Below are 26,088 nucleotides of genomic sequence, written 5' to 3' on the forward strand. Positions count from 1 at the left end.
CTTACTTTTTATTACCAAACATTTCTCTTACGCTTTCATTACTTACTCGATCAAACCACCTCACACCACACATTGTCCTAAAACATATTTCCAGCACATCCACCCTCCTCCGCACAACTCTATCTATAGCTCACGCCTCGCAACCATATATCATTGTTGGAACCACAGTTCCTTCAAACATACTCATTTTTGCTTTCCAAGATAATGTTCTCGACTTCCATACATTTTTCAACACTCCCAGAACCTTCGCCCCCTCCCCCACCCTATGATTCACTTCCGCTTCCATGGTTCCATCAGCTGCCAAATCCACTCCCAGATACCTAAAACACTTCACTTCCTCCAGTTTTTCTCCATTCAAACTTACCTCCCAATTGACTTGTCCTTCAATCCTACTATACCTAATAACCTTGCTCTTATTCACATTTACTCTCAGCTTTCTTCTTTCACACACTTTACCAAACTCAGTCACCAGCTTCTGCAGTTTATCATCCGCATCAGCCACCAGCGCTGTATCACCAGCGAAGAAACAACTGACTCACTTCCCAAGCTCTCCCATCCACAACAGACTGCATACTTGCCCCTCTTTCCAAAACTCTTGCATTCACCTCCCTAACAACCCAATCCATAAATAAATCAAACAACAATGGAGACATCACGCACCCGTGCCGCAAACCAACATTCACTGAGAACCAATCACTTCCCTCTCTTTCTACTCGTACACATGCCTTACATTCTCGATAAAAACTTTTCACTGCTTCTAACAACTTGCCTCCCACACCATATATTCTTAATACCTTCCACAGAGCATCTCTATCAACTCTATCATAAGGCTTCTCCAGATCCATAAATGTTACATACAAATCCATTTACTTTTCTAAGTATTTCTCACATACATCCTTCAAAGCAAACGTGACATATATATATATATATATATATATATATATATTTTTTTTTTTTTTTTCCAAAAGAAGGAACAGAGGGGGCCAGGTGAGGATATTCCAAAAAAGGCCCAGTCCTCTGTTCTTAACGCTACCTCGCTAACGCGGGAAATGGCGAATAGTGTAAAATATATATATATATATATATATATATATATATATATATATATATATATAGATATATATATATATATCACTTTTCCAAACACACAAGAGCATTGCTCAAGTTCACTCAGACACGGGCAATAAAACGATGGCACAAGGATGATCACTCACAAAAAAGAAGGAAATAGTCGCTCGCAATCGAACAAACTCCTGCTCGACGCAAAAGTTAGACACAATGTGTAAAAAGACGTATTAGTCTCTCTACACAAGTTTCAGGGAAGGTAAATGATGTCTGACGCAGTGGAGGAAATGTGATGTGATGACGTTGAGAGAGAGAGAGAAAGAGAGAGAGAGTGGAAGGTGATGCAAAACTGACTAACGGTGACAGACAGACAGACTGACACACTCTTTAAGAGACATCCATACATCTTTGAAATTAGAAAATTATTTGTCGTACCCGCTCTCAGTTACGTTTATCGCTAGTGGTACACGAGGGGGACCAACGCTAAATCAAGTCGAATACTGATGCATTACGGATGAGTTACGGATGGATGGACAATCTATTTAGCACATTTCTCTATGTTTTGCAACGTTATAAAGGGTAAGCATTGTACATGTCTGAAGCTGAAGTGTTAAGTTTAGATCTTAGATATAAGGCGTTACACAAATCGGAGGAGAGATACGTTTGTTTTATAACAGTGAAACAATTTTGGGAACCGCTGTTCTGCAACAATCACCCCAACAGGAGGAATTGGTTGGTTGTTTTGGCTAGTTGGGCTTCAGTCCTATTGGCTGCTCAGGGTCAGGAAGGCCGTGAACCACAAGTCGTATCGACCAACAGGAAAAATAATTCCTCCAAGATAAACACCCTTCACTGTCCACGTGGCTCATGGCAGGAGAGACCTCAGACCAGCGTAGTCTATCATGGCCTTGTGGTCATTCATCTTCCACTCAGAAACAATCACATTACGTCTGTTATCCGGCTTATAGCGTGTCCTCTCCTCCGATCATCAAAGCCTGCATCCCCCAACCCACGTCAAAAAATAAACAAATGGTTGAATAATGAATGGAAGTAGAAACTAAATAACATAAATCAATAAATGATATATGGACGAGTGTATGTTGATAATACTGTGAAAATATTGATATTGAAAGATAGAAATAGAAATTGAATAAGATGAATGAATATATGGACGAGTATATGTACGTACATTATACTGTAAAAAGATTGGTTTGTTCTGAATCATACTGTACTGTACTGGATCTGCGAGTTCCATTAATGTTACCAAAGCGAGAGTCAGTGAATTATTTGCAGTTGGAATTGCAGCTTCATTTCCATAAACTTTTGTCATGATTCAAACAATTTTTTTTTTTTGCAGTTTCTGTATTTTTGTGACACATGTTTTATTGTTATCACGATTAATGCTCTAATTCCACACAAAGTTTTCTTTCCAAATGAAAATGTTATAATTTAGTACACCATGACTCAAACATTTTGTCTAACATGAGCATAACATATTTTTTATGGTTGTTTTTGTTTTTCGAGAATTAACAGAAAGAGATGCCAGTATGGCTGGCTAGTATGGGAAAGTCACTGGAGGAGGAACCCCCCCCCCCTCCCCCTTGTTAAGTGGCCCTTATTACAGCAAATTAGCATGGGAGGTCATTACTGGTCATCAGTTGGAGATTGATATGACAAGCCACCAGGAAAGGTCACAGCTTGGGTAAATACAAGACATTTCAAAAAGAAACGCCAGTGGTGAGGCTCTGACTATGGGTGTATAATTCCAGGTCATTATGAGACGAGGAAGAGGAGAGGTCAGTGAAAAAAAAAAATACCTGGCCGCCCGACCCACCATTTGCAACGAAGGCCACAAATAAAATCCCTCACATAAGTGCTGAGGGAAGGGGAGGTTGGGTGGTTGGTCTGCGCCCACACCGACTCCCCAGGACACACTATATAATTCCGCCGGCAGCCGCCTCCCCGCTGCGGTTTTACTCCCTTGAGCGTAGAATCTATAATTACTTGAGCTGCTGGGACATGAAGGCTCTCACTAATTCCGTGGCTCCTGCCACACAGATATCTCACTCCTGGATACGACTGCCCGGTAGATGTGCGTCTTATTCTGGATCGAAGCAGAAAAAAGAAAACACTTCGTGTGTGTGTATATATATATATATATATATATATATATATATATATATATATATATATATATATATATATATATCAAAAAGAGATAATTTCCTGGGAAATCTAATCTTCATAAGCAAGAGTATTACTAGCGCTGTTGTGAATATCATTTGTACCAAACATTTAGGAGAGTGAAGTCCACAGCAGGTTAATTTTCATTTCACCTGACATATCAACTTACATTAAACTGTGCTCATGTACGAGAAGCATTAAATGAATTTTAACTGTATAATTTACGATATCCAGACAGTGAATTAGATCTCTAATTGTTTAGTCTGCAACGGGATATACCTTCTGTACACAAATGTATCAAAAAGAAACCTATACAGGAGAGGAATTTCATAAGCTATCTCATTCACAAATAACATTTAACAAAGAAAAGGGACTTTCCGATATATTCTGTAAACACAGAGATTATTACACGCACACACACACACACACACACACACACACACACACACAAACAATGTTCGTTTCCGCCCACACAAGTCTGCCGCGCAAACCTGAATATTGCAAGAGAAAACGCACAAAGGAACTTTGCAATTGCGCTCGCTAATCGAAGTCTAACAATTACTACAGCTATTATGCTTTCAAGGAAATTAACTACTCATACTTTGCACATAACGACTGTGTCCTTTCTTCAGAGTTCCTTCAGAGCGACCAGAGAAGGCAAGTCACGTTTTCTCTTCCCTGTACTTTTGGAGGTACAGATCATCTGCTGATTTTCTAAAGTGTACAAGAAGCTAAAACTTTGTTTTTAGAGTCAATTTCTGGTGCACTTTGTAGAGTACGAAATTGGCAGTGTAGAAACTGGTCTTTGTTGTTACTGATGTAGTTCATCATAGCCACAGCTGCCATTAGCCTTCACTAATGTTACTGTTCCTTGTCTCGGAGTTTTTAGGAGACTCACCGCTTCACTGACTGGTCTTGGACACAGTGGTCAGTAGAACCCACCACTGCTACGGCAGTTGGTCCTTTGTACAGTGGTCAGTACTACCCACTGCTGCTACAGATGTTGGTTCTTGGCACAATGGTCAGTAGTTTCCCACTGCTGTAGCCTCTATGGTCTTTGAAACAGTAGTCAGTAGTACATACTACTACAGCAGCTGGTCTCTGGCAGATAGGTCAGTGTTGACTACAATGAGGTTAGCACTGAAAACCCCAGTTCTGCGCGTTTTATCCTCTGTCACCGTTCTTCACGCGCAGCAGCATAGCAAGTTTACCTCGAGGGAATTTGGGCGATATTTTCTTTTACCATCATTTGGAACCCCGACTCTGCATAATCAGTTCCCACGAATGGTGTACAGTATGGTAGTATGCACCTGATCCACCCCATGGAAATGTAAACGGGGCATTCGTGACGCTACAGACAACACTATCATTTTCCGTTTCGATTCCCCCAATATTTTTAATGTTAACTGCAGGTTCCCTCAGGGCATTGTTCAGTGGTGTAACCACTCATCCCTCTCCATTTTTTCCTCTTCATACCTCCCATATTGCCTGCACATTCTTCCCGCTCAGAACGAACATTTTATTCCCCCAAATATGTCACCCCAGCAGCCAGCAGTTCCCATCCTGCCAAGCAAATGGATGAATTATTGACGACGGAGCCTGTGGGGGTTAGTCATCGTATGTCTGACAGCTTCTGTAGCGTGGCTAGAAACAGCGGACAAGACAACCTGCTAATAGTATAGACAAACACTATCATCGTCATAGTTCTTCGCAGGTTTTATGGTTTCCCCGCTTGGTCATCTTGCATTTTTTTTTTTTCGTTTTAGTGTGTGAGTATGAGAGAGACAGAGAATGAAATAAAAGCCCCCCCCCTCTCTCTCTCTCTCTCTCTCTCTCTCTCTCTCTCTCTCTCTCTCTCTCTCTCTCTGACGAATGTAGTCGAATCTTTAGAATTTGTCTCCCACGTACACTTGATACTGTAGATACCCACGAATTACTCGCTATCATCCAACACAATTTCCCGAGTAAACAAACTCGCCGGACATGAACTCGTTACGGCAAAATACACAAATTATGCAGATCTGCTATTTTTGCATATCCAAGGAATTCATTATGGAACTTTTTTTCTTTTCTTTTTCTATTTCCCTGGAGATGATACTCACCAGAAGAGGGGCTTTTATTGACAGTATGTAAATACTTCAACCTTAATTACGTCTATTGATCAGTTCAGGTAAGTTGCAGTAAATACTCTCCGAGAGGAAACGTACACACCAGCCGTGCAATTGCATTAAGCGATCAAACTCAGATGTTATGCCAACAAGAAGTCTTCTGGCGAATGAGGTTAATCCTTATTTTCCCAGGTATCCTCTGCGTAACCTGTCCTCCTCATACATCAAGGAAATTAAACGCGTTGTTTTAAGCGCGTCTCGCCAGGCTGTACATTTTCTACACCCTCACTTTAAAAAAAAAAAAAAAAAGTGAAAAGGGTCGGCGATACATCAAAACTTCCCTCCAGATCCGAGTTCGGGCGAAAAAGTTGGAGTTCAGAATTGGCAGGGTGGCCAATGGTCTCTCTCTCTCTCTCTCTCTCTCTCTCTCTCTCTCTCTCTCTCTCTCTCTCTCTCTCTCCGGGCATAGCAGCCGGTAGTTTCCGCTGTTGGTGGTAGCAGTGGTGGTGGTGGTGTCAGCGGTGGTGGTGGTGGTGTCAGCGGTGGTGCTGCTGCTGCTGTCTCAAGGAACAGCAACTGATATTCCTTAGCTTTGCTGCTGCTGCTGATGGTGTCTCGCTGTAGGTGTTTCTACTGATTCCGTCAACGGACAGAACGTTGCCGCTGTTCCCGTATTTGCAACAAGGCACAGACAGCCTCCACTAACGCAGCTAATTTTTGTGGAGCAGCAACAAACAAATGTGAAGCTATTCCGACCACACAGGAGCTTGACATATCAGTGAAAATTGTGGAGTGTGGTTTGTAAAGCACAGGAGGTAACGCATGTAAAGAAGACAGGATAAGTGAGGGAAGAATTACTTTTCTTTTTCTGGCTACATTACACATTCTATTATTTTCCGGCCATGTTACACTTTTTTTTCTCCTGGCATTTCTCTTTCATTTTAGCTACCACGGGGCACTCAAAGAGCTTCCACAGCTGTCATCAGGAAAAAAGAGAGAGAGAGAGAGAGAGAGAGAGAGAGAGAGAGAGAGAGAGAGAGAGAGAGAGAGAGAGAGAGAGAGAGAGAGAGAGAGAGAGACTTTAGCGTGTCACTGAGCAAGTATGACTCCAAACTAGGACATATAATCAGCAACAATTCAACCAGGATCAAAGGGCGTAATTCAGTGAGACATCTCCATCCAGACATATTACAGAAATGCAATTGGAAAATAGCACAAAGCGGTGGGAAGAAGACTGACATTCAAGAGCATAACCTTAAAACACCTTCGAGCAGAGAGCGGAGAGTTGATCGTGTGGTTGTACCAGGTAACCTGAATAGTCGTGCAAGAAACGCTTCTCATTTTCCTCTTTGTAAATCACCAAGTGTCGTCGCCAGAAGGGGTCACGACATGTCGCCATTCATACTGAAGGCAGTTTACATCTTATGGGGTTTTTTAAGATCGCCTCGATTTCTTAAATCTGGTGTCTTCTGGCCAATGTGGACCACCTACAATTGCTCATTGTGATCAAAAGTTAACCCCCTGCGCATAAAGCTATGGCCTTTGAGAATAACGACATGACCCATGAGCATGACGGCACTGCCCTTGAGCATGATGGCACAGCCTTTGAGCATGACAGTAAAGTCCTTGCGCATGACTGTGCCACCCTTGACCACGACTTTACGGCCATTTGATAACGATGGCACGACCCCTTGAACACGAAGGTGCGACCCTTAAACGTGACTGTGAAACCCATGGTTGCGATAGCCCATCCTTTAACACGACCTTTAAAGGTCAAGTCAAAGGCCAGGCCATCAAATCAAGAATTCTAAGTCGGACTCAAGGGTCACACTGTTGTATCATCATCGTGCTTAAGGGCCATACCCTTGTACTCATGTCGGATAAAGTTTCAAACCCCTGATTTTCAAGTATGCAATGCATGCAGTATAGCACTAAATATTCACATATTCACTCATCATTTATCATATTTGTTGAGCAAGTTAATCTTTCATCTTTTCTACAATATTCATCCGCTGAATATTCTACCAATACCTTGAATAACCAGACACCTAAAGCAGTTTGCAGAACGTAATCTTCCAAACGATGAACTGTAGTTCCATAAACCGTTGACATCTGCAATGAGAAGGGTCTTACGGGTTTTCTGTAAATACTGTTAGGTTCAAGGTCTTTTCCTTTTCCTGTGTTTAAGGCTCTTCACGGGCAAAACTCTTTATAGAAGCCGGAGAAAGAAGGAAAGAAGAAGAGTGATCGAAAACCTTGTGAGGAGGTGGAAAACCCGGTTTTCTGAAGAGGAGCGGATCATAGGTGTTAAAAAAAATGATCTGTAATGAGGAAAAGACAGTAAGAAAATGAATTTGAGGACAGTAAGCGAAAATGAGCATAGGTGTGAAGTACGTGATCAGAGATGTTGAGACTCGTCCTACAGCCTACTTCTACCTAGACAAATTAAGACCAACAATCCTAACAAGAAGGGTGCAACTTGAATGGTGGAGGCACCACTTCAACACACCTATGTCGGTTCAATAGCACCATCTACGGCAGCTGCTGTCTGCGACCTACTTCCAACAATCAAGTAACTTCTTGAACAGTCAAGACATACTTAGTTACACATGTCCAGAGAGAACTTTTACATGATCTTTGCGAACACGTTAAGCAAATGAAATTAAGACGTCTTATTTTGATGTCTTTTTTCTTTTACCAAACGCTTCGCGTTTCCTACGAAGAAAATAGGCGTTGTTTCACTTTCTTGTTCTTGTAGCCTACATTTTCTACCCATTCCAAAAAGATGTACAACACTAAATCAAAGAGTACGTCCAGGCCAAACTGGTGCAAAGGTTTTAGAGTAGAGAATTAAGAAGGTCTCCAAAGTGATGTTAGTTGACGCAACCAATGGTTTGTTTTCGTTCTATTTCTTTATTCAGTGCTGTTACCTGCAGTTTTTGGTGTTCTTCAATACCTTTGAGTCAAGAGCTTCCACTAATGTATTTTGTTCCTTGTTTTTCTTCAGCTAATAGCCTAAGCTGTATAGCCTTTGCTGCTGCTGCTATAGCATAGCCTACTGCAAGAAGCGACTCCTTGGCCACAAGCCTATTCTTTTAATTCTGTAATGGGCTCCAGAGGTCGACACTTTCTGCTGTTGCTGCTGTGTTCTGCCAGAACTGTTATTGCTGTTCTCCCCAGGCAGAGCAAACAACAATTACTACTACTATTACTACTCCTACTACTACTACTACTACTACTACTACTACTACTACTGCTGCTGCTGCTGCTGCTGTTTTTGGCACGGGAGCCAATATTTCCGGCTGCTACTGTTGCTTATTCATATAGCAACCCGTACTCCCTGCAGTTTCTTGGCAATGTATCCGGCAGTTTTTGCTATAAGCGCTTTTCCCTAGAACGGGAAAGGATATAACCTGCTATTGCTGCTCTTCCATGCAAGAGCAGGAGAGAGAGAGAGAGAGAGAGAGAGAGAGAGAGAGAGAGAGAGAGAGAGAGAGAGAGAGAGAGAGAGAGCGCAACGGTTAAACATACAATAACTACGAAAACTCTCGATACAACGAGAGCGAGAAATGGTCTTTGTGTGCATTTGATAAAACAGAGATAAACCATCTAACAACAGAAAACAATAAAGGGATGAAATTCGTCCCCTTGTGACGACGAAACTTCTCCCACGTTCGCAAATCGCGAGACGACGAGGGTTTAAGAACATAGAGCAACTGAAAAACGCTGTTGCAAAAACGACAAAAATAGAGAGGCGTATATCCAGGAACATCACCATTCACTGTCACCCGAATTACTTATGTTAGGAAGACGATTACGTCGTCACATCGAATGAAGGACTCGGAATGATGAAACAAAATGGACACTATGTTCCTGGCCTTTGCTAATGTATTTGGCATCGTGAAAACTGCAGGGTTTTAGTAGAGAAAATGGCGAACCAAATATTTGGGGAAAGATTGGGAAATGGATTACAGAGTTTCTTAATAACCGTAAAACTCAAAGTGGTGTCACATGGAATCAAGTCAGAAGCGAAAGATATTCTGTAAGGAGTACGACAAAGAACAGTATATTCCTCGATACAGGTGCTTCAGATGACGCAAGAGCGTTAAGTGATAGGATCCGAAACAGATACACGGAAAAAAAGAAGACTTCAATAATGTCAACAAAGGGCAAGAGGAGAACCTAATGGAATTCAGTGAGGGAGACGAAGAAGTGAGTCATGGAACAGTTGCTAATCTGTCGACGTCACCACACCATACAGTCCCAGCAGGGAAAGACGCTGAATTTGAAGTGATAATCAAGAGACTCAAGAGAGAATTTAAAGCCTTGTATGTACAGCTTGTGGAGAAGAGAAAGGTACAGTTATGCATGGCAGGAGGCAAGAGGGCATCAAGATAAATGTAGTGGACTTAAAAACACACGAGAAAGGAACATACGGAGTCATCAAGTCGGGAGTGGTGCTCGTGAACACTTCATAGAAGATATCAGACAAAGAACTATGAGAAAACGGCAAAGAAATTAGAAAGACTGTTCGGTGCAATACCAGAGATAGAAGACTTACAAGGAATAACTACTGAAACATTTGAAAGGAAACCTTGATAAATAACCGAGGTTGATCCCCCGACCAACCCTGGATAGACGATTATGAGGGGGTGTCCGGAAGCTGCGGGATACAGTGTTATCTAACAAGCATGACATACGGTGATTGCTACGTCATGGCAAAATAACGTCGCAGTTACTCGCAGATACGTTCTCTCTCTCTCTCTCTCTCTCTCTCTCTCTCTCTCTCTCTCTCTCTCTCTCTCTCTCTCTCTCTCTCTCGGAGACAGCACATCAACAACAACGCCTCCCATTTACCTTTCTTTCCTTACTCTGCCTCACTTCCCCTCACTTCCCTTCACCCCTTACTCATTCACTTCTCTTCTCCTGCTCTTCCCCCATCTCTCTCTCTCTTTACCCTTACCCATTTACTATCCTATCCCTTTCTCCCAACCACTTCTCTCCAACACTTACCCATTTCCCCTTTCTCTCCTCCTCTTCCCTTCCTTCCTTCCTACTAGATGCCAGCTGCCAGAAGACCCACTCAGGGCATCATATTATCCCACCTCGGGAAAATCAAGCGGCAGATGGTACATACAAATGGGTTTCTTCCCGAGGCAATCCGAAACCTTTCCCGCCTCTCCCTAACTAATGCTCGTGGGTTTCTTCCCACTTATCTTGTCACAGTAGAGGAAAAGGGAAATTAGGTACGTGGCGCCTCGTCGTACATCATGGGAAGGCACCTAAATGTCCAACAGTTCACGAGCCAAATGCAGAGGCTGTTCACTCCCATCTCCAGGGACAGCTCGGTGGTAACCACGGACGTCTGCTGCCTGTAAGGAGGTTCATCAGTTCTTGACGACATGGATTCGAATCTTTTCATTTAGTGGTTGGTGTTGTCAGCACATACACGCACACAGAAGCACATGCAAACAGAGACACAGACACACACAAACACGGACAGAAGGGCTTCCGTGGTGTGGTGGTTAGCTTTGCTGACCACGATTCACGAACGGTTTTTGACCGGCTTCGAATCCTGTGCGCGGCAGTCGGCCCACAGCTAACCCTGTTGCTCATCCTCCCCTCGTAGCTGGTCGATATGTTGCATAAATATAGAGAAACGGGGGAAGACCGTGAGAGAGAGAGAGAGAGAGAGAGAGAGAGAGAGAGAGAGAGAGAGAGAGAGAGAGAGAGAGAGAAATTAAGTGAAAGACACAGGGAAATACAAAGAGATAAAGAAAGGAAGCGAGATGACAAACAAGAGTGAAAACAAGAGATTAATGGATCTAAATGAAAAATAACAGAGGAAGACGCAAAGGAACGAGCAAAACATAGAAACAGACAAATCCCCCCAACAAAAGAAAATAAATAAATGATCTGTAACAATAATGAAGATAAACAGTAATGTCTTGGAGAAACCCTTCAGCGACAGACGAGGAGGAGTAGGAAAAGGAGTAGGAGGAGGAGGAGGAGAGAGGGAGATCCACACTCACGACGACGCGTTTCCGGATCTCTAAGTAACTGTAAAGAGGGAGTCTCTCTCAAGGGCATTATGCTGTCTTTTTAAAGGATTTCTGTGACCTTCCCTTTCGCTCATCCTCCTCGTTAGATCTTCTTGCCCTTCATCCCAGACCTTGAAGTGCTCTCCAATCTTTCCATGTTGATTCTTATCGTTTGATCCCGGGGGTGGACTTTTTTTCCTCAACCCCGCAACACTGGAGGGCGGAGGACACTTTTTCTCCGTCGTCGTGTGTGTGCCTGTCTGACTTTACTTCTGTCTCAACTTTTCTCCCAGAACACCTCAAATAGCGGGGAAACACATTTCCACTAAACACTGTCCAGAAGCTGACAGCCACCGAAGGATCATACCATTAAATTTGGGGGTTTTGCTATTTTCCTCCGTTACTGATATATTTAAGGAGAAAGTTGACCTCCTCTCACGTCTAATAGTTCCGAGTGGGGTAATGGGGGACATATATTCTGATAATACCTCTAGTTTTTATCCGCGAGACCCCACTTTCCTTCCTGTGTCAGCTTTCAAGGGTTAGTTTATCGACCATAAGAAATTTTTCTACGCTTCGTACTTTTGTCAACTCTGCGTGGATTCTTCTTCCTCCTCCTCTTCTTCTTCTTCCTCCTCCTCTTCTTCTTCCTCCTCTTCTTCTTCTTCCTCCTCCTCCTCTTCTTCTTCTCCTCCTCCTTCTTACACCCACTGTTCTTCTCAAGCACTACTCACATACCCGGACATCAACACCCAACACACTTCCCGCCGACGTGGGGCATCAACACCACACACTTCCCACACCCCCACCATTATCCCCCACACAACTCAAGTCTCACGTTGTCAGGTACAGCCTACCCACACAGCCTATCCACACAGGCTTCCCGCATAGCCTACCCACATAGGCAACTGCCATATAAACGCCCGTCAACGCGAGACAACGACAGCCATGAAAAGCGGTAACGCAATCAGAGTCGTCGTGCACCACGGAGGAGCCTTAATTTGGATCTCTCGATCGTTTCCTGAGGCCACACTCACTACCTTACAATTAGCAAGAATTTGAGGCAAAAGATAACCCGAAGGAAATGAAAAAGAGAATCCACGAAGTTCTTCATTTAATTCCTCTTTTTCTTTCTTACAATTGTTTCCGATTATCTCGTTAAGAACGTGTGGGGGAAACTTTCTTCCTCCCTACCCGCTCCCTCTACCAAGAATTTCTTCAAAGTGAATATGTCGGATCATACTTCGAGAAGAGGATCAGTAGAGTGACGTAAGGAAAGTCTGGGTTTCTTGATGTACTGATAAATGATAAACAGCAGCAGGGAACACTCGCTACCATCCATCCATCTGTCGCCATGGATAACTAACTGACCGAGCGTTGTTAGATACGAGTAAAGGGACTGAATAAATCGCCGATAACTTTTTTTTTCAAACAACTGTTTTGCCCCAAATTCATAACGAGGAATGTGCCTTTTATTATTGTTTTTACGTCAGACTGAGGCCAGTAGGTTGAAATCAAAAATCGATATCTATTCAGTCTTGATGGAAACTCTTGGGATCTTTATGACCAGAACAAAGTGCGAGACATCGATCATTTCACGGTAATGTTCACATGTAAATCCATGTAAACAAGATAACCTCTGCCAGCTCGGTCTGAACCCGGAAACCCATTCATGGCAACCCGGGCTTAACGCTCGGGCGCGCTGTGGTAAAATTGTTTACATTTCATTGTCATATCACTCGACCACGTGTGACGTGACACACGTAACACCTGTGATATCAACACGTTACGCAAGTATCTGGGCGGCAGGAAGCACCAGCAAGCCCAAAGCCTTGAACTACAGGTCTCACTTCTTCCCACACAGCAAAGAATTTCGACTACCTTCTGTACAGTGGACGTTCAAATCAAGAACGATTGAGGATGCCTCACACTTGCTTCCTGCTTCAGCTCGATAATAACTCTGGCCTCCCATTAAAGGATAACAGTAATTCCAGTTTAGATGATTCTTGACTCCATGAAAAGTAGTTTGTACCAGGCAGTATCCCTGTACAGTAAGGAAAAATTCCGATTCTCATAAGGTAAACCGAAACCCACCGAAATAGAGAGCGAACAAAGCCTAACTTACCTTTCCCAATTGTACTTTCTAGATTAACACATACGCGTCCAGTCTGCCGAGGGTACATGAAAAAAAAGACACCAAATATGCATATCCAAAACACCACTCACACACTTCAATTAAACCTGAACCATACATATCTACGTTCTACAACACTCTTCTATTCCATGACTGTATCCTCCTAAGTCTAAACCTTTTCTAATCACGCAAGTAAGAAAAAGGATATTTGATAATGTCAGTTGACTCTGATGTGTAGCACACGGGACGTACATATAACATAATTTGATGAAGGCGTCAGAGTCACTTGTAAATAAGACCACTTTTTGTACCTCTGTTTTTCATGCTCTTAATTTTTTTCAGGACTTCGTCATGGGCTGATAATGACCTGACTGAAAACTGTATTCAGCGTTTCTTCTTCCTCTCTCCACCTCTTGAATTAACAATTTACTTTTTACTAAAGTAACAGCTTCAGATCGTACTACGTTGGTTACCTAGGTATCATCAGTATTGATAACTTTGGAGGATTTCATGAATACAGTACCATTATGAAATAGTTACTTAAAAATGAAAAAGTAACTCTTTGACCTCTACGCACCCCTGACTCTCATACCACCACACCACACTTATACCAACTACTGTTTTCCACAAATTCACCCTTCATCCAGTGCACCTAACAGACCCCAAGAATCCTCTTCCACTGCATCCCACACTGCCTCGTACTCTTCCCGTTAACCTGTGATGCCTGTGTCTCCCACTATTACACTGTTAATGTAATTTCCGACGATGACTACGTCCAGGAAAAAAGTATACCACGGATTTCCCCAAGTTTGTGGAGACCAAAGGAAAAGACCAACGGTAACAACAGATCCTTGGGGCCTCCAATGTACATAGAAATATGCAGTAAGTGCAGACTTGTCTACTCTTAAACAGTTTATAACAATTAGGTGAAGATGATCTTCATGAATGCAGGAAGGACATCAAATGATACGCAGCGAGAAGAACTTGGCACAAAAGTCTGTACTACAGGGCTTTTGAAATCCATTTATAGTCAGTGGACATAAGTAAGAACCGTATGAAGTGTGTAAGTGTGCGTGTGTGTGTGTGTGTGTGTGTGTGTGTGTGTGTGTGTGTGTGTGTGTGTGTGTACTATAAACATCCTCAAAGATCTACAAAACACTAACAGCTGAGCGATCCCCGTCAGCGAAGCCGGTCAGGCACCGGCAGAACCCCGCCAGTATAACAGATCACCAGACCCAACCCGTGAACTTTTCCCGCAGGTGTAAGTTTGAATGTCGAACCTGTCAGTCAATGAGCTAAACCTTGTTCGGTAATAAACCAAATGACCTTTCTGTAATGTGCCTTAAGTACGATCTATTCCAGCCGCAAACATATGTAACGCGACTCTCAAGACACGGACGTGAAAGGAGGAAAGAGAACTGCATTCTTACTTTTTCTTTCGTTATGAAATATCACAAACATGATGGACACATCATGAAGAGAATATAAAGCGAGCTTTATTTACTCATCGCGATCGTGCAGCGGTAAAATTCATACATGATGAAAAAGCTGTCCGGTGAATTTTTCCAATATATAGAGAGTATCTATCATACAGTTAAACTCATTTTTCATTAGAGTCAAATTAGAATTGCAAAACCCACTCTGTAAAGGATTAAATGATATTCACCGGAAAGAGAGAAGTTATTTCGGCCTCGCGAGCAGGGTGGGCACCTGCTCCGTTCGTCTGTTGATCCGTTCTTCTCACTATCATCATTTGGGAGCAACGGCTTAAAGGTAGCTGCTGGTAATCGTCCACTGATTCCGATGGAAGATAGTATCTCATCTGATAATGCCCTTACCAGGGGTGTTATGTATCCCTTTAGGCATGGTCATGTACATATACCCATCTGAATCTACACTCTCCAGACAAGTACGAGTTATCCTTTCTGGTTTGTGATCTGGAAACCATCCGTTACGCCAACACACAAAAAACGATTCAAGATACCACAAGACTTTTCATATCGAAGATGCAACTTGCACAATGAACACCTACTCCTCAATTGTCCTATCCTCACCCCACACAAAACTCAATACACTTTTTTGACCTGCGGTTCCGGTCCGTGGAAGTAGCTAGCTTCCTGAGCTATGTGGGTGTCCAAGAGAAGGAGAGAGAGAGAGAGAGAGAGAGAGAGAGAGAGAGAGAGAGAGAGAGAGAGAGAGAGAGAGAGAGAGAGAGAGATGCGGACACTTCCGTGGTACAGAGATTAGCGTTCCTGACCGTGACGTATTCAGGGGTCGCCCAGTGTCGAGCGCACAGATTCAAGTCCTGGTTTCATCATCCGGTCCACAGTCAACCCAGCTGTTCATCTGCCTTTAAGTTGGTCTACAGAATGGGTACCTTACTCAGGCTAGGGTATATATATCATATATAAAGTTAATGATATGGCCTTGATTAGGGCTTCAGTTGCCCGTACCTTCCCAAAAATAGGGGCAAAAATATCCTTTATAGACAATGCTGATGTTTCACACAGTCTAGCTTACCCCCTCCCTTGAATTTCATCCTATCGGTCCTCAAGAGCGGCCCACCATTATATGCCAACGCCATCCACCCACCTCTCCTCGGTAAGGGCCAACGCAGACTCCGACACAAGACTGACGGTTTCCTCCTACAGGAATTCCTTGGTTGCTTCCACAACGTAGAGCTCGAAGCTACCCAATCATTTATTGAGGTCCTCAAACGTAGTGAAAATGAGACTGTCGGTGCTTTTGGCCGTGTGGAAAGCTCGCCAATGGACGGGTCTCAGACCCCTAGAATGATATGCAATTCTTCCAGCCTCGAGGCGAGGCCTAAGGAGAGCAAAAAAGTTTTCTATAAGATGTGTAAAATTTTACATCCTTCAAAGTTTTATGGCCCTTGGACGAGTATCGACAACCACATGATCATTATCCTTTTGCCCAGTCCTAGAGTATCATGCCCACACTGGCACAGGCATCGCAACAATTCTTAACTCTGTCTTTTGCAAAGTCCAGATGAAAGTAGCTTCTGGCATTCCCGTTAGCAGAATGACAGAGACTGAGCCGTGTCTCGCAGCCAGCTCTTCCACTTCCAGTATAAAAGTCACCCAAAATTGTATTGATACTTCGACAGGTCACTGGTCCGTTACAAAGTTACCTGCGACTCAATACGTTCCATGTTCTTCGTTCTCTTTCATCCTCGAGAGATGCTTTTTCACCAGATCAGTGAGGGCAGAAGAGTCCTTCGGTATCACAACCATTGCACACTCATCAGCTGATTAGAGACGGTGAGGGAAGCACCTACAGAGCCCTGGACACGGGTGTTGCCACAGTAGTGACGTCTGCAGCCTCTTCACGGATCTATAGCTATATCCAGGACATTAACCAAGAGATGAGCATCTAACAACAGAGAGTGACTCGATCACAACTAACATTTGGTAAAGCTGGAAAGAAAAAGAAAACGAATCTTAAAGCGATCAAAAGAATAGCCACAGACTGACAACGTCCGAACGACACCAGCGTACAAATTGTCGAGAAAACGAGTTACCAGCGAACGAAACCTCGGAGTGTCTCACGTGATAATGACGGGTCTCTAGGGAACACAAGGATAACCCTCATATTCACAAAAGAGAGTAATTCACCTCAATCGAGAGCATCGCGTGGTTCCTCTTGACAACGGCCTTTAATTACTACCGGTAATTGCCTGTTTTTTCGAGGTTTACAGAGTCGGGCGTATTGCATTATTGGACATCGATGACTGTTCACGCAAGGATGATAGGGAAGGTTTTTTTTTTTTTTTTCTCCCGAGCTGAATCGAGATCGAGCAATAACCTCTCGCATTAAGCAAGGGATAAAGGCAATTTACCCCTCGCACTTACGTGGATAAAAGGGTAATCAACAGCGTGGGTCTGATGGGAGGAGCGGAACTGCCTCTGGCAGTCACCTTAGGATCAGAAAAATAACCTGCTCGAAGTCGAGGGTGTTGGGAGGGGGATGGGTCAGGAAGTACCTAACCTTTTACGAGTCCGACAGCCATCAGCAGCAGCGACCCATCGGCGAGACGGAGGTCGAGGTGACTCAGCAGGAAGTGACAAGGATGAGGAGGTGAGTTATGGCGACCAGCAGGATGGTGGTGGTCGTCGTCGTCGTCTTAGGAATATTCGTCCATTGTTCAACCCCCAGAGTTGCCGCACCCGTACGACCTCTCCTCAGAACTTCCCTCCCCCTCAAAAAAAAAAAAAAAACGTTGAGTACTGACTAAATAAAAGTGTAATCCGTCTCTTATCTCCTCAGATGAAAGGCTCCTCAGCCGTGTTAAAAAGAGATAAGATCAATAAATTACCGTGATGTAATAGTAAGGTTTGCAAAGTCAATTTCACTGGAGAATTATTAACATCGAGAGATAGCTAACTGGTTGTGATATTAGATTTTGAGAGAAACAAAACTTTAGGTCACGCACTGCAACCGGAATATACCTTCAGTTCGTTTGCATGTTTTCATATTAGTCAGGGCGTCTGCACACGCTCTCCTGTCAGTCTGTCCCCCCCAAGAGAAATCTTTATAGAATTTAGTGCACATTGTAAAGAAAACTAGACAAACGTGTGTGTGTGTATATATATATATATATATATATATATATATATATATATATATATATATATATATATATATATTCATCATCATTTTGTTTTGTCGCTGTCTCCCGCGTTTGCGAGGTAGCGCAAGGAAACAGACGAAAGAAATGGCTCAACCCACCCCCATACAAATGTGTATACATACACGTCCACACACGCAAAATATACATACCCATACATCTCAATGTACACATATATATACACACACAGACACATACATATATACACATGCACACAATTCACACTGCCTTTATTCATTCCCATCGCCACCGCGCCACACATGGAATAACATCCCCCTCATGTGTGCGAGGTAGCGCTAGGAAAAGACAACAAAGGCCCCATTCGTTCACACTCAGCCTCTAGCTGTCATGCAATAATGCCCGAAACCACAGCTCCCTTTCCACATCCAGGCCCCACAGAACTTTCCATGGTTTACCCCAGACGCTTCACATGCCCTGATTCCATCCATTGACAGCACGTCGACCCCGGTATACCACATCGATCCAATTCACTCTATTCGTTGCCCCCCTTTCACCCTCCTGAATGTTCAGGCCCCGATCACTCAAAATCTTTTTCACTCCATATATATTCTTATGAGTCCACGGGGAAAATGAAACACGAGAAGTTACCAAGTGCACTTTCGTGTAATAATCACATCATCAGGGGAGACACAAGAGAGAAATATAACAGTCAGTTGATATACATCGAAGAGACGAAGCTCGGACGCCATTTGGCAAACATGTGGTTGTCCAAAACATACAACGAGCGTTCATATTTTTGTCATTTTACAAATTTGATCAACAATAAAGTTATCTAATTTGTATAGACCATCACTGATATTAAGATTATAATTCTTTGTGTATCAAATAATAGAAGATTCAATGATATTTCTCTTGGTAATAGAGTTAGAGTTAATAACTGAGATGGCGTTACTCCAGTCAGTACAATGATTATAGTTTTTAACGTGATTAAACAAGGCATTTGATTCTTGTCCAGTTCTAATACTATATCTATGTTGCTTAACTCTAACAGAAAGATCCTTACCAGTCTGACCAAAATAAAATTTATCACAGTTTCCACAAGGCACTTTATAGACGCATCCAAGAGAATTTTCTGGTAACTTCCTGATTAAGATATTCTTTATAGTATTAATGTTGCTATAGGCAACATTTACATTAAAGGACTTAAGCAACATGGGAAGCAAAGTGAAATTATTATTAAAAGAGAGAACTAAAAGATTCTTGGTGTCAATGGGAGGTTTGGGCTCAACTCTATAAAATGATTTCTTTGCTAACTTAAGGGATTTATCAATGAAAGATTTAGGGTACTTTAACTTAGATCCAATAGAGTATATCTTCTCAAACTCATCATTAATAAACTCTGGACTGCAAATACGTAATGCCTTAAGAAACATAGATCGAGGTGATGAACATTTAACTGTCATGTTGAGATGAGTAATAATGGATATATGAGCATACATTGGTGGGTTTTCTGTATATGCTAAACTTAAACTTGTTTCCTTGTCAATGGATCATGCAATCTAAAAATGGTAACATACCATTATTTTTATTTTCTACAGTAAATTTGATGGGAGGTACACGAAAGTGCACTTGGGAACTTATCGTGTTTCATTTTCCCCGTGGATTCATAGGAATATCTTGATCACGCGCAAAATTGTGATCCTTGTTTAATCACGTTAAAAAACTATGATCGTTGTATTGACTGGAGTAATGCCATCTCAGTTATTAACTCTAACTCTATTACCAAGAGAAATATCATTGAATTCTATTATTAAATACACAAAGAATTATAATCTTAATATTAGTGATGGTCTATAAAAATTAAATAACTTTATTGTTGATAAAATTTGTAAAATGATAAGTTTATGAACGCTCGTTGTATGTTTTGGACAATCACATGTTTACCAAATGGCGCCCTAGGTTCGTCTCTTCGATGTATATCAACTGACTGTTATATTTCTCTCTTGTGTCTCCCCTGATGATGTTATTATTACACGAAAGTGCACTTGGGAACTTATCGTGTTTCATTTTCCCCGTGGACTCATAGGAATATCTTGATCACGCGCAAAATTGTGATCCTTTCCAACATTATATATATATATATATATATATATATATATATATATATATATATATATATATATATATATATATATATATATATGGGAGGATATTGATTGAGAGGGTGAAGGCATGTACAGAGCATCAGATTGGGGAAGAGCAGTGTGGTTTCAGAAGTGGTAGAGGATGTGTGGATCAGGTATTTGTTTTGACGAATGTATGTGAGAAATACCTAGAAAAGCAAATGGATTTGTATGTAGCATTTATGGATCTGGAGAAGGCATATGATAGAGTTGATAGAGATGCTCTGTGGAAGGTATTAAGAATATATGGTGTGGGAGGCAAGTTGTTAGAAGCAGTTTAAAGTTTTTATCAAGGATGTAAGGCATGTGTACGTGTAGGAAGAGAGGAAAGTGAATGGTTCTCAGTGAATGTAGGTTTGCGGCAGGGGTGTGTGATGTCTCCATGGTTGTTTAATTTGTTTATGGATGGGGTTGTTAGGGAGGTGAATGCAAGAGTTTTGGAAAGAGGGGCAAGTATGAAGTCTGTTGTGGATGAGAGAGCTTGGGAAGTGAGTCAGTTGTTGTTCGCTGATGATACAGCGCTGGTGACTGATTCATGTGAGAAACTGCAGAAGCTGGTGACTGAGTTTGGTAAAGTGTGTGAAAGAAGAAAGTTAAGAGTAAATGTGAATAAGAGCAAGGTTATTAGGTACAGTAGGGTTGAGGGTCAAGGCAATTGGGAGGTAAGTTTGAATGGAGAAAAACTGGAGGAAGTAAAGTGTTTTAGATATCTGGGAGTGGATCTGGCAGCGGATGGAACCATGGAAGCGGAAGTGGATCATAGGGTGGGGGAGGGGGCGAAAATCCTGGGAGCCTTGAAGAATGTGTGGAAGTCGAGAACATTATCTCGGAAAGCAGAAATGGGTATGTTTGAAGGAATAGTGGTTCCAATAATGTTGTATGGTTGCGAGGCGTGGGCTATGGATAGAGTTGTGCGCAGGAGGATGGATGTGCTGGAAATGAGATGTTTGAGGACAATGTGTGGTGTGAGGTGGTTTGATCGAGTAAGTAACATAAGCGTAAGAGAGGTGTGTGGAAATAAAAAGAGCGTGGTTGAGAGAGCAGAAGAGGGTGTTTTGAAATGGTTTGGGCACATGGAGAGAATGAGTGAGGAATGATTGACCAAGAGGATATATGTGTTGGAGATGGAGGGAACAAGGAGAAGTGGGAGACCAAATTGGAGGTGGAAAGATGGAGTGAAAAAGATTTTGTGTGATCGGGGCCTGAACATGCAGGAGGGTGAAAGGAGGGCAAGGAATAGAGTGAATTGGATCGATGTGGTATACCGGGGTTGACGTGCTACCAGTGGATTGAATCACGGCATGTGAAGCGTCTGGGGTAAACCATGGAAAGCTGTGTAGGTATGTATATTTGCGTGTGTGGACGTATGTATATACATGTGTATTGGGGTGGGTTGGACCATTTCTTTCGTCTGTTTCCTTGCGCTACCTCGCAAACGCGGGAGACAGCGACAAAGCAAAAAAAAAAAAAAAATATATATATATATATATATATATATATATATATATATATATATATATATATATATATGGAAAGAAACACTTCAAGAAAAGTGTTAAGAAACTCTTGTAAGATAAATGGACACCAAGTTTGGAAGATATGATAATGCTATGCAAGATCTGCATGGAAGCTAAGCACGCGAGACTGGCAGTAGAAAAGCCAGCCCTCCAGACTTTAACCGTATAAATCTCTCTGCAATATCAGTTGATTTCCACAAACGGAGTAAATCCTGCATAATTGGCAGGATTCATAAGCAATTACTGAATGATAAATAGTTCACTTTTAATATCTCTCGCAAGTGGCTTATGCGTTTGCCTAGAGAGAGAGAGGTCGACAGATGTTTTAAAAGGCTTTCCTTTTTTTTCTTTGCAATTGAAAACTAATAAACATCTACCATATAAGGGACATACGAGAATATGTGATTTCAGTCAGACCTGCAGTACGATACCTGTGGTTCTTTACGTCAGACCTGCAGTGCGACACCTGTGATTCTTTACGTCAGACCTGCGGTACGATACCTGTGGTTCTTTACGTCAGACCTGCAGTGCGATACCTGTGATTCTTTACGTCAGACCTGCGGTACGATACCTGTGGTTCTTTACGTCAGACCTGCAGTGCGATACCTGTGATTCTTTACGTCAGACCTGCGGTACGATACCTGTGGTTCTTTACGTCAGACCTGTAGCACGATACCTGGGATTCTTTACGTCAGACCTGCAGTACGATACTTGTGGTTCTTTACGTCAGACCTGCAACACACGATACCTGTGGTTCTTTACGTCAGACCTGCGGTACGATACCTGTGATTCTTCACGTCAGACCTGCAGTACGATACCTGTGGTTCTTTACGTCAGACCTGCAGTACGATACCTGTGGTTCTTTACGTCAGATCTGCAGCACACGATACCTGTGATTCCTCGCATTAGACCTGCAGTACGATACCTGTGGTTCTTTACGTCAGACCTGCAGTACGATACTCGTGGTTCTTTACGTCAGACCTGCAACACACGATACCTGTGGTTCTTTACGTCAGACCTGCGGTACGATACCTGTGGTTCTTTACATCAGACCTGCGTTAATACCTGTGGTTCTTTACGTCAGACCTGCAGTACGATACCTGTGGTTCTTTACGTCAGACCTGCAGTACGATACCCGTGGTTCTTTACGTCAGACCTGCAACACACGATACATGTGGTTCTTTACGTCAGACCTGAAGTACGATACCTGTGGTTCTTTACGTCAGACCTGCAGCACACGATACCTGCGGTTCTTTACGTCAGGCCTGAAGTACGATACCTGTGGTTCTTTATGTCGGACCTGCAGTACGATACCTGTGGTTCTTTATGTCAGACCTGCAGCACGATACCTGTGGTTCTTTACGTCAGACCTGCAGCACACGATACCTGTAGTTCTTTATGTCAGGCCTGAAGTACGATACCTGTGGTTCTTTACGTCAGACCTGCAGCACACGATACCTGTGGTTCTTTACGTCAGACCTGCAGCACGATACCTGTGGTTCTTCGTGGTTATTTCTGGAATGGCTCGGAAGTAAAGGGCAAATCGTATATCTCGGAGGGAAAGCGTGGCGAACTTCTATAAGGAAACTGGCTTTAAAAGTTGGCTCAGAAGTTAAGGCTGGGGGGCAAAAAAAAAAAAAAAAAAAAAGTCATTGGTGAGTTTTCTCATGTTTCGTGACGTGACTTCCAGCCCTAGCCCCATCCCACTGGATGGCCCCCTGAGCCCAAGATACACGTCTCTCTCATGTTTGTGTAAATAAATGAGCAAATAAATTACGGTTCAGTTAATTTTGGGAGCTGTTGTGCCGCAGAAATGAGAGGTCAGAACAGTAATTGGTTAACTAATTATAAATGAGCTTAAAATCAAGGTGGTCTGTGTGTATGTGTGTGTGTGTGTGTGTGTGTGTGTGTGTGTGTGTGTGTGTGAAATTACTATTTGTGTGCTGTGAGGAGAGTTTTACACTTGTACCATCCCGTCTCTTACATACTCCATTTATCGACAAGCCCCAATGGGACAATGAACACCTGGGTTGGGTGTGGGTCGACTGTCAAGCCCAGGATTTGAACCCATGCGGGTCCAACGCTGGGCTGGCCCGTGCTAAATCATGGTCAGTAATTCTATCCATGTGTGTGTGTGTGTGTGTGTGTGTGTGTGTGTGTGTGTGTGTGTGTTTATGTGATTACTTATGGCGGAGTCCGATATATATATATGGAAAGTTCTGTGGGGCCTGGCTGTGGAATGGGAGCTGTGGTTTCGGTGCATTGCACATGACAGCTAGAGAATGGATGTGAGCGGATGCGGCCTTCCTTGGTCTTTTCCTAGAGCCACCTCGTTAACGCGAGAAACGGCGATCAAGCATGGAAAAAAAAGAAAAAACTATATATATATATATATATATATATATATATATATATATATATATATATATATATATATATATATATATATATATATATAATATAATGTAATGAGAGAAAATACGAAGAATCATCAATTTTTAAGCTTCAATCACGAATTTCAATAACAATAAGTCACTCATTTTGGTATTCTATACTATCTTCCCACAAGCTTCTCCAGTCTTCTGGCTAGCTACATACATCTTCATACATTCCTGGCCAATGTTATCAATAATTCCCGACGAAGGAGAATTCCACAGCCTAGGTACCTGATTGAAACACCTTTGGTTCTCCTTTAACGCCCGCAAGTCAATACCTGATGAATCCTTATGACCCTCAAGTAATCCTACCTACCAGAGGGATTGGATTCCCTTCGTCGTCAGCAATGGTGTTTCATGCTGCCGTGGTGGGAACATTATGATCAATAGCTATCGGCCGAGGATTCTTCACCTGTCTACCTCGCTCCTCCCTCGACGCTCCAAGATCAATATGTTTGCAAGTCTTGTCCAGTGCGCTAAATTGGTGCAGCACGAGTTAATGTTGTCGCCGCGGGAGGGAAAGGGAGAGGGAGGGAGAAGGAGGGAGGGAGATGGAGGGATGGTAACGAAAATGGAGGGGGGTCCTCCGTCGTCCTGGTGGGTCATAGGTGTTGTCGTCGAGGAGGGAAAACAGCATTTTTCCACACTGTTTGTTCGGCCATTTATTGGTGGTTTGTTGTGATGGTCGAGAAAGCCAGAGAGAGAGAGAGAGAGAGAGAGAGAGAGAGAGAGAGAGAGAGAGAGAGAGAGAGAGAGAGAGAGAGAGGAAGGGGGAGTGAGGGTGGGAGTAAAAGGTGTTATTCCCAGTGTTTGCTAGAGGTTATTGGCGGTGCTGGGAATCATTGCCGGGGACACCTTCAAGTGGAGAACCTAACTCTTTCTCCTCAGTCTTTTTTTTTTCTTTTTTTTTGTGTGTGTGTGTTCGTCGTTGTAGTCGTCGTCGTCGTCCTAGTCGTTTGTCATGGTAGTAGTTGCTTTTGTTAATTCCACTCGGTGCAGCTTTTGTTATTTTGAATTTGAGAGACAAACATTTTTTTCTTTCTTTCCTCTGCAGGCTCGAGACTGGGTGGTTAAACTTCTGGAGCTGAAATCGCCTCCTCTTGTTGGGTTCAATTACCTCAACGTCTGAAGCACAACGTACTGCCCTTGAAAATGACTGCTTTCCTTGAGTACTACCAAACCACCCTTGAGCACGTCCGTACTACTCTTGAGCACGGCTGTACCTCCCTTAAGTACGACCGTACTACCCTTGAGCACAACATTACACACCCTTGAGCACAACGGTACTATCCTTGAGCACAAGGTTACGACCCGTGAGTACGACAGTTTTGACCCCTAGATATGATGGCGCTTCCTCTGACGTAGCTCCTTATAGGTCAGGTCAAAGACCACCCATCATCGGCCTTTTCCTCTTCCTCCTCCCTATATTTTCCCTTGCCCAGCCTTCCCCATATTTTTTTTTTTTTTCCACCACCAGTCTTCCCATCTGCCCTCCATTAGCAAGAAAAACCCTTTCCTTCCCGCTGCCACTATCTTCAACCTTCTCACTTCCCCTTCCTCCTCACTCTACTGACCCCCCTCCCCATCCCTTAATCTTCAAAGCTCATAAAACACACACCCATCCCTCTCCCCTTCCCATTTTCTCCTCCTTCCTCCACATGTCCCCCCAACTCCTTACCACCTCCATCGGCCGCCACAAAACATTCTCCTAATGACACGTCGCGCATCATCACCGCCCATTATTATAATCATCAAGCCATTAACGACCCATTTGCCTGGCCAGGTGTGGCATTAATTAAGTAGCCCCACGAC

This window comes from Panulirus ornatus, chromosome 13 (assembly GCF_036320965.1).
Source record: "Panulirus ornatus isolate Po-2019 chromosome 13, ASM3632096v1, whole genome shotgun sequence".
NCBI classification, from domain to species: domain Eukaryota; kingdom Metazoa; phylum Arthropoda; class Malacostraca; order Decapoda; family Palinuridae; genus Panulirus; species Panulirus ornatus.